The sequence below is a fragment of the Cyanistes caeruleus genome, chromosome 1 (genome assembly GCF_971803275.1).
Source record: "Cyanistes caeruleus chromosome 1, bCyaCae1.hap1.1, whole genome shotgun sequence".
NCBI lineage: Eukaryota > Metazoa > Chordata > Aves > Passeriformes > Paridae > Cyanistes > Cyanistes caeruleus.
Window position 1 is genome coordinate 127797986 of NC_141701.1, and position 10116 is coordinate 127808101.

Below are 10116 nucleotides of genomic sequence, written 5' to 3' on the forward strand. Positions count from 1 at the left end.
TCTTACAGTATTAACCTTCAGCTGCTGGGTTGTGATATGAAACCCCCAGCTGCAAAAAAAGGAGAGCAATCTGCTTTGAAGGTCAGTTTGATGATACGGTCTTAAATGGTGTCTGCTTAAGAGAATGTATTGCAAAGGAGTAAGAAAGTCATAGGTAAAGTGCTTTAAGAATGTAGCTTACTGCAAAGTCAAACACTTTGTGGGGGCTGATTTTCTATATAATTACCACTGTGATTTTCACCACTAAATTTTCCGCCCCTCAAGTTTATTGTGTGGTCACATGGTTCTTTTTATGCACTCTAGTTTAAATATGACTTGGGAACCTTTCTACATACGATTTCTTTCTGGAAATTTTAAAACTTGGCTGCTTTTGAGACAAGCTAGAGACTTCTTGCCCCTTTTGGTTCACTTTTGACAGCTTTGGTGTTCAAGAAGGAAGTTGAGGTTGTTGGCCTGGATGTTACAGTATAATGTACTCTAATGTGCCTGCTATTCACCTTTAAAAGGAGCTAATATTCCTGTGTGCCTTTTTTAGATTGGCATTGCTGGGAGAGGTTTCCTTTGGAGGACGTTCCTGGAAGTGTTGTAATGACCCCTGTTAGCTGATGGAATGCATGAAGTGTGGGAGACAGGAGTACTTTGGGGTTGTGAGGGAGGACCCACTGAGAGAAGACAAAAGATTTCGGAAGGAAGATCTGCAGCCTGTCAAGGGTGGGAATGTGTTGAAGAGAGGGAGGTTTGGCAAAGATCTGAGTGGAGGAGAGACTGGGCTTTCTAGTCAAGAAATTAGGACAGCACATGGAGGTGTGTGTGTGGCGATGGCTGGGTGTGGGCTGCTGGGTAGTCCCTGTTCCCTTGTAGGAAGGAGATTTAGGTTGATGTTTTCCTGTGTTTGGGGACCTGTCCTCCTCATTAGCCCATGCCTCAGCCAAGCTGTGCAACTCTTGGCCAGTATCCTTACTGTGAGCCATGCCAGGGTATGTAGCACACGTCTACAGCTCTCTGCATGAGGAAGGAGGGGGTGTTTTGCAGCGTGGGGAGGGTTGACTCGCTGTGACCTAGATGCCGAGGATGTCTCCAAGCTAACTTGGAGGAAAGCTCTGGAACATTCCAGATTGCCAATGTCTCGCACTCATGCTCTCCCTTGATCCTTGAGAAGCCATGCAGACCTGAGAAGAAATGCGAAGTTATAGATAAGCACGCAGAAAAGTGAGCAGTCCAAAGGCTGTTTGGAAGGCCTTAAATTCAGCTCTTTAGTTTCAGAATGGCCTTTGCTGTTTCCCCCACCCAGGCACCTGCCTCTCCCTGCTACCTTGTGCAACATCACCAACAGCTTGCCCAGGTATTTTCTGCTGCTGGCTCATGGTGTGTCCTGTTCCCCTGCTGCTGCACCGTGTCCACGTGGTGCTGTGTAGAACGAGAGAATGTGGGTCTCCGTAACAGAGCAGTGCGGCTGTTTCACAATTGCTCAAATACATTTTCCACTGTCCCTGGGAGAGGGAGAAGTGTTTTCCCCTCTTTGAAGTGTACGATTATTTTAAGTGTGAGACCCCAGGACCTCATCTTTCACTGGGTTTGGTAGTATGTAAAATGCTCTGCACGTTCAAATGTTTCTTTAGCTTCAGTTACTGCTGTGCATATTCAGCGTTTCTGCCAATCAGGATTTATGGGGTACCAAGTCAGCCACCCAGAAAAGGAGGCACATGCATTACAACCTTTGCAGCTTTTTTAAGGAATGAGGCAAGGACTCCACAAATGGCTACCTTTCCCTGCTAGCTTTTTCTTGAACCTTATTTTTTTTTCTTATCCTGTTTTCTCTTGAACATTAACAAGGACTAATAAGTCCCTCGAGGGAGGGGGTACATATAAGAAAATATGTGATCATAAAATTAAAGACTATGAAAATACATGTGGATGGGAAAGGGAATTTATATTGCACAGAGTCTCAGTTCCAGCATTTCCTATCTTCTAACTGTCTCACTTTACAGCACAAATAATAATCTTCTAATGCAGGTATGATTTTTTTTTGTTTGCATAATGATACAGCTAAATTTGATTTAATTTCAAGGCATGCAGGGAAATAAGAAGATTGATGCCCAGAAAGTTTTTGTGGTGGAATTTTACTGAAGAATAAATGTTACATAACATTTCAAACACAGTGAGATCCTTCAAGATGAAGTGTGTGATATAAATGTAAAATATTTGCAAACTATAATTTAGCAACCGTTTTAAAATCACAGTCAGTTCCAACCTCTTACATGTAGCGGGTGAGATCCTTTGTCAACTGCAAGCTAAGGGCAGTGAATGTGAGATTCATTAAGTAATTATATAGGAACATTAATTTCAAATTAATTTCAACAGTTGTTTTAGACATTAGCAACCAAATTAGGGGACCAAAGGCAAACAGTAATGCAGCTTAATACTTTTAATAAATGAAGGCATTTGAAGTGATTTACATAAATCGGATGATAAGTTCTCATTTAATGGGCTTCCAAATGCCCCCGCCTCCCCTTCCCGTTCACCTTCCAGCGTTTCCAGGCTGTGTGTGCTCTACACTTACCCAGCTCTCCTGTTACATCGTTGTTACATTATTACTCAAATCCTTCCTACATCGGCTTTATAAATAGCGGTCAGACTTTCTGGAATTTGTTATGGTGAGCTGGAACCCTTTAAGGCTTCTGAACCTACAGCGCTGGGAGGCACGGGAAGGGAATGGAGCCACTGTTGACAAGGCTTCGAGGAAAATAAATGGTGGAGAACAAAAAAAGCAGATTAGGGTATTGGGGGATGCTTGCCTACAGGCAGGGCAGGGAGATGAAAACCAGCCCATCAGCAAGTGAATGGGTCACATGTAATGGATAATGACCAGCCCTTTTCATCTTTCCTGCAGTGAGCTCAAGGCTCTTAATGAAAAGGAACAGGCGCTGGTCTGGATTTACACTGCACCTGATGGAGGCACGGCAGCTCGGTGACTCACAGGGAGGCGAAACCAGCCCTGCCAATGCTCCAGCCACCTCACCTGCCTTGCGTCCCTCCTGCCACGAGGAAAAGAAAAGCCCTTCCTTCACGGGGGAGCTGATAGTCTGTGAGATGTAAAAGGCAAGATAGGCAGCTGGGGAGCGTGGGTGATGGGCTGTGCTTCCCTTCCTCGTGGTATCGGTTCGCAGTGTCCAGCTAGGATGTGGTGGAACCGTACAATGCAAGCCTCTAACAAAGATTCCTCTAACATCCTTATGTTGGAGGAATTGTCCCAGTCACCAGGTTGTTCAGTGATACTGTCCAGCTGGCAGTAATGTCTGAACCCTGTTTTTCAAGACTTGGGTAACAAACTGATGTTATCAGCCATTTCTCCCTCAGGAAAAGCAGTGGGGTGGCTGGGTGGTGACAGCATATCCAGAAAACAAAGGTGCAATGATTCTGTTTGTGCTCAGCTAGGCGCTGCTTTCTTAGGCCACAGATATCCAGCTCAGGCCAGAAACGCACAAAGAAGCATAAGCTCTGGCAGGAGAATTTGATCAATCCTATTTTGAAATATTTAAGATGTTAGTTTCCTCCTCCCTTCCCAAGCTGGCTGTTGTGCCCTCTCTGCAGGTGAGTGTGAGCTGGCAGAGCGGAGACCCAAACATGTTTTCTTTTTGGGTGGTAGCTAGCCATGGATGAGGATCCCAGAAGGACATGAGGGCAAAGAGAGAACCATGGCAGCAAGATTAAAAAAACAGCTGTTTTCTCTCTGGAGGTTAAAATGGGAGAGGGTAAAAATCCTTCCTAAGCAGAAAGCAGCGTCTGGGAGGGTCTGTGAGCACATCACAGGTTGAATCACTGTAAAGGGCAATTCACTCCAAATTACACGTGTGAAATGGCAAGACCTCTAATGTAACAAGTCACATAGATGGATCCATTTCAAGACTATTGCTTCAGTGGCTTTTTAGGGTATATTATTTTCCCTTTTTTTTTCCCCCTGGGGCATATTAAAATTGCAGAGGGTGCTGTGCAAAGCGGACTTTATCCAACAGGTATCACCTTAGTTCTCTGGGTCTCCTGCTGCAGGGCCCAGCTCCTGGGCACTCAGTGCTGCAACCAGATGTGGCTTTTCAGAGCCAGGTTCCAGCTGCAGGTGATCCCTGGTACCTCAGACAAGAAATGGGCTATGCAGAGGTGGCACCTAATGGGTACTACTGTGTGTTGCCCAGTGGGAGCCTGAGCTTCAGCCTAGGAATGTGATCTTCTCTCGGCCTTAATTTCTTAAATTAAGAAATTTAAGGGATTTCACTAAAACATGTGCTGGATTCTGTTCCTTGCTCTGCTACTCTATGATCAATATCCATTAGAAGAGAGAGCACAGGAGCGTTTCATTGCCTGTGAGCATGACTGAGATTACCATGGTATTGTACATCCCTCCCAGGATGGCATTTCTAGGCTGAGGCTTGCCTTGTTAGAGCCTGTCTGCCCCCTTTGTAGGTGCTTGCTGTCTGTACCACAAAGAGGGTCTGGCACAGAGCGAGCCAGCCCTAGAGGAATTATAGCAGTTAAAAATAAATTAAGAGTAATAAAACCAATGAGTAGAGATTTGATTGGAACTTGATGGAGCAGCAGAAACTGCATGACTCATCTTAAAAAGAATATATATATATATATATATATATATATATATATATATATATATATATATATATATAACATTTATAAATAGGCTTCTTTATTTCTGCAGTTCCTGTGGAATAGTTAGCAATTGATGTTCTTTATAAAAATAACTTTGATGTTATACAGATATCTAGGGCTTGCAGGTTGTGTTGTTTATTGAGAAAACACACCCTTTAGCAGTAGCCTTCTGTAAGAACAGTAAGAACAGGCATACATGGTGCTTTTACAAACACAGCATCAGGCATGGCCTTCCTACCCTGAAACTGTCAGTGAGACTAAAACAACACACAGGGTACTCTGCAGGAGAGAATAGAGAGGGTTGTGATGGCCACTGGTAAAAGAACACAAGTAGTGGATGTTTAGGGTCAGGCAGAAGGAAGTAAAGAGAATTCTCCTGAGTGAAGAGGTTGGGGACACTGGTTCTGCTTCAGTGGATAAAATGGACTGGATCCAGATTGGATCTGAATTGAAAAGGCTGATGTGAAATGAGTTCTCTTCCTAATCTGAAGAGCAGCATACCTGAAAGGCATAGGGAACTTGGTCAGTTTGTTTTGTCTTGGAGACAGTTGAATGGCAATTTTATCGCAGTTCTCAGGCTCCTGTATGAAGAAAATTGTCCCATAAGGAGATGGTTTTCTTAACCTCACTATAAAGGTAGAGCAAGGCTGAGAAACTGGAAGCTTAAGTTAGACAAATCTATGTTGTGTATTTTTGCAGCAGATTCTGAACTGAATCACTCTCAGATTTAGTGGTCTGCTCACCATGGAACTGGTAATCAAGATTCTTCTTGATGCTTTGTAATGGCTGAGAGAGATGGTAGAGATACAGTGTGGGAATGGCAGGATGGAAATACGAATATGTTAAAGGGGATAAGGACAGATGAGAGTTTCAGTCTCTCCTCACCATAGCTTTCCTCTTTTCCTACTGCTCAGCACTGCAGGGAGTTTTGCTATGGTACATGACATGAGTTCGTGTTGTGCCATCTCTAACATCTTCCATGACAGAAGGCACTAAATCAGGCAGTTTGTCTTCCAGGTCTTTGTCTCTTCCTGGTTTTGCTTCCTTGATGTCCCAGGGTGTTTATCAATTTCAAATTGATGTGGGATCAGAACCTGGAGCCTGAGAACATGGGGCAAAAATGATCTTGCAGCCATGGACCCAAGGAATCACCACAGGGTCGTTTGTGGTGTACGTGGAGCTGTTCCCCAGGCTCCACTGGACTACTGGGTCCTTCTGTGTGTGGGGGCTTTGGGTTTCCTTTCCCTCCTCCTTCAGAAGGCTGCAGAGATAGAGATCTAGATGCAAGATTTTAACTAGATTCAAATTCCTTACAAGGTTTCAAAATACTGATCAAGGTGTACAAATTCTTAAATATTCAGTGTTTCCAAGGAGTTGGAGTACAGTGGTTGCAGTCCATTCTGATAGTCCATCCATCCTGGAGGAACCATATTGTGGGCTTCAACAGAATTTGGAACATGAAAGTGATTTTTTCCCTTAGGAAGTCATATTAACAAGAGCACTCAGGGAGCTTCCTCCTCAGTTTTACTGAAGCCAGATCCGGTAGGTGGAGGAATCTCATGCTGGACTCACCTTTGCCATTTCACAAAGATTTTAAAAGCAAGAGAAGGAGTCAAGGAAGAACCATGTAGCTAACTCCAGAGAGATTCCCCACAGTAAGACTATTGTGCATATTGCCCACGTAGCACAAAGCTGTCACAGAGCAAAACCATCTTAATATCATGATGGTGCCACATGTCTGAAGAGTTTCTGAGAGGTCAGACCAGAGACTCTGTGCCCAGAGGTGTCAGCTGCGAGGAGAATCTGGCTGGGAGGAGTATCCCTACAGCCACAGCTGCCCCTCAGAGACATGCCACTAGTGCTACTGGCAGGTAGACACAGGTGTCCTGTTTTGAGTGCAAAAATGGTTGTGGAGAAGCGTTTTCACCTTCCTGTGTGGATATCTCCATGGTGCAAGCTGGTGACTTTTATAGCTATGATGAGTGACAAGCAACAGTAATCGTTTGAGGCACTTCAGCATCAGCTCTGTAGTGAGTACCATTAATCCTCACCACTGATTGCTCTTTCTGAAGCTTCAAGTGATTGGAGGAACTGCCCAACGTTCATGAAAAAAGTTGAACGTCTTTGATTTACCTCTGGAAAATCTTGAAAACAAATATATTGATTTGTTTGGGAGGGGATGGGGTAAGTCAAATATTGTTTTAGTGAGTTTGAAAAAAGAAAATGTAATTGTAGAGGCAGCAAGAGAGATGTGAAAATGCAAAAGAGGTAAACCCCTGATCAGCCACTGAACTGAAGAGGATAAGAAAGATTGAATCCAGGCTGTGACCACCTTGGAGGCAAAGGATCCAGTGTTCCCAGGGAGTTGCATGTTGCATCAGGAAGAACACTTGTACCTGCTCTCCATGCCTGAGTGCTGTGTTTCACCAGTGCCTGGTATGCAGAGCGGCACCAGAGCCTGGGCTGTGCCTCTCTGTCAACATACCTGTTTTAGAAAGTGATGGCAAACACCCAGTTGGATGTCCTTTGTGGAGAAACCTTCCCATGAGTAGATACTCCTCCTTCAGGAGGCTGTTCTGGTTTTGCTTGCTTTGAAATGTTGGAAATAGTTGCTGGTTTTCCAAGGACACCATGTTGTGCAAGCTGTTGCATGTCCCCACCTGGGCACACCCTGTGGTGTTAGCCACAGTGTCTCTGTACAGAAATGATTGGTTTTCAGAAAACCTTTAGCTCCTGAAGCCAAGAGCATCTGCAGGAATGTATCTTCTTGAGTTATGTTCAGACCTGAGATCAGGAAAATCACAGAAGAGAGCAGGAGACTACAGGGATACCGACAACTCCTTGTCCAATGGCAGGGAGTAGCTGGGTGGGTGGAGGTGCCCTTCCACACCCCTACCTACACCCACGAGTAGAGACTCTGTGCTCTGGGTGTTGGAGTGGCAGCCAGAGCCACCAGTGATTTGCCAGGCAGGGTCTTTGTCACTTTTCATGCAGTTTCATGAGCTCTTGGGTTTATGTTGAGGAAATGGTAGTAAATTGAAAATTCTCCTCCCCACCCCCTTTTTGTTTTTTTTTTTTTAAATCTTATACCACTTATTCACCTATTTCTGTTATTTTAAGGAATTCATAGTGTAGCACCCTATTGGTTATTTTTATGTGGTAAAGTTTTCTGAATTTATGGTTCTCACTATTTTTCAGTCACTAAAGTATCTGAAATTTGTACCTTCTCATAAAAGATTCCTCATTTTCTGCTTTCTTCTGACAAAACAGTCTTGCTCAGGTTGCCATAACTGTCTTTTAATAGGCTTTCCAACCACAGGAGGGCTTTGATCTCAGTCCAACCCAGATGCATCCATATATTGTTACACCTCCCATGGACCCTACGTCTTCCAGTCTGCCATCTGCCCTTCCACTTCCATCAGGGAATGTGGTACATGTAATTGCCCACAGATTTTTCATTTCTAGTATGCAGATTAAAACCTATCCCCTGCTCAGAGGTGCACAGAGCTCCAGGGCACCAAGGAGTAGAGGTGAATTGAAAGCTCCCCTCAGCTCCCACCTCGGAGCTGGCGAAGGCCTTGGGGTGGGGAGAAGAACAGACATTGGCTTCTCAGTAGGGTTAGCACTATGACAACACAGTACACCACTTTCAGTATTCAGCTTTACTACTACCACTGTCACTCTCACGATTTGCAAATAAGGAAATTACAAGCTATTAATGATCAGAAGAAATTCCTATAAGAATTTACAACTAAAGTGGTCTTTTATGTTATTGGAGGCCAATGTTCCTTTGCATATAGTCACCCATTACTTCAAGAGCTTTGAAGTTGCATTTCTGTTTCAACTGACAAAAAACTGACCAAAGGCAATATTATAGTCACAGGACTCTGTTTGTTTTCACTGGGAATGCATTAGCATTTCAAGGAAATAGAATCTACCCAAAAATTACTGGATGATCACCAGAGCATTTCTCAAAAAGGTTGTGAAGTCACAAGGTGGAAATTCACGCTCCCAGTAATGAGATGGAAGCTGAGGAGCAGCAAAGAGAATGTCCATAGAACAGGAGGTGTGCAGAGCTGCATTACTATGAGGGCCATCAAATCACACATATGGGGAGCTGGCACTGCTGGTTTTGCTAGAAATTCAGCAATTTAAGTAACCTAATCAAGTGTCATGATTAATTGGAGGTTAATTTCCTCTCTTGGAAAACATGAGGGGTAGTCATTGCTTGCTAAAAACAAATGAACCCTCCCCACAGGGAGGGTGTTTCTCCCTCTTGCCAACAGAAAGCCATTGGCAGCCTGCATCCAGGGTACACAGTGGGCAGTCACAGTCCTTAGAAAGGGGTGCAGTGCACTCACACATGGAGGGATGGATCCCTGTCAGGATGGGATGCCTTTCACAGCAGCTTCACCATCCATTAGTGAGCTGCCCTCGCTGCCAGAGGGAGGTGTGTGCTGGGAAGTGGTGCTGAGTGACGTTACTGTGGTGTTGTGTTCTTTGCTGCATCTGTGTGTGAAAAAGAAGTCTGAGTGCAGAGGTGCCCAGGTTTGCCCCTCACACAGGTGGCAGGCATGGCTGGTGTGAACTCTCGCTCCTTCCTCCTAGTAATGCCTGCCAAAGCACAACCAACATTCTGTGGAAGAGTGTAGCTCCAGCAAAGGGGATCACCCCTGCAAATGCACTATCCAAATTGTGGGCAAGTCCAATGGTGTTAAACGCTTCCCATTTCACACATAGAGAGCCCAGCATTACTTCTTTCATGTGTTTTGAAATAGCCTTTCTTGGATTAGCCCATAAAAGAGATAACACTATCTCTTAGAGTTTGGCAAAATGAATATCTCAGTCCATAGGAAGAGGTTTTGTAATTTTATTTTAAGAAGCACTTGGAAGATAGTTTTATTTGTGAAAGAAATGTAAACAAAGTTAAAAAGCTGTCATTCTCGTAAATCAGAGTTTCTGACCTCCGAACACACAAAAAACTGAACAATATTGTTTTCAGTGAGTGGGCTCTGCAGATGTACTTTCTCCAGGTAGCTCTACTATTGTGCCAGCTTACTGTAATCATTGTAATCAGTCAAACCAACTACAGAATAGCAACCTACTGTACACATAATATTCTAGGTATATATTAAGGATGTTCTGTTAAAATTGATAAAAGTTCTTTAGCAAGAAGAAAAGCCTTCATCACTATTTTTCTTGTGCTTCATTTTAGTGAGGACTTAAATATAGTAGTATTTATATTTTTCACCTTGGAAAATATTTGTACTCTAAAATAGCACATTAAAGCTTTGAGCCTGAAAACACTAATGCACAAGAGTGACTTTATTTATACATTAGCAATATTTTAGTCAAATGGTCTAATGTTTGCAGAATCAGATTCTGAAAAATAATGTACTATTTTATGTTGTATCACTGTTGCTTCAGAAATTAATGGATGTTTTATTTAAATCAGGC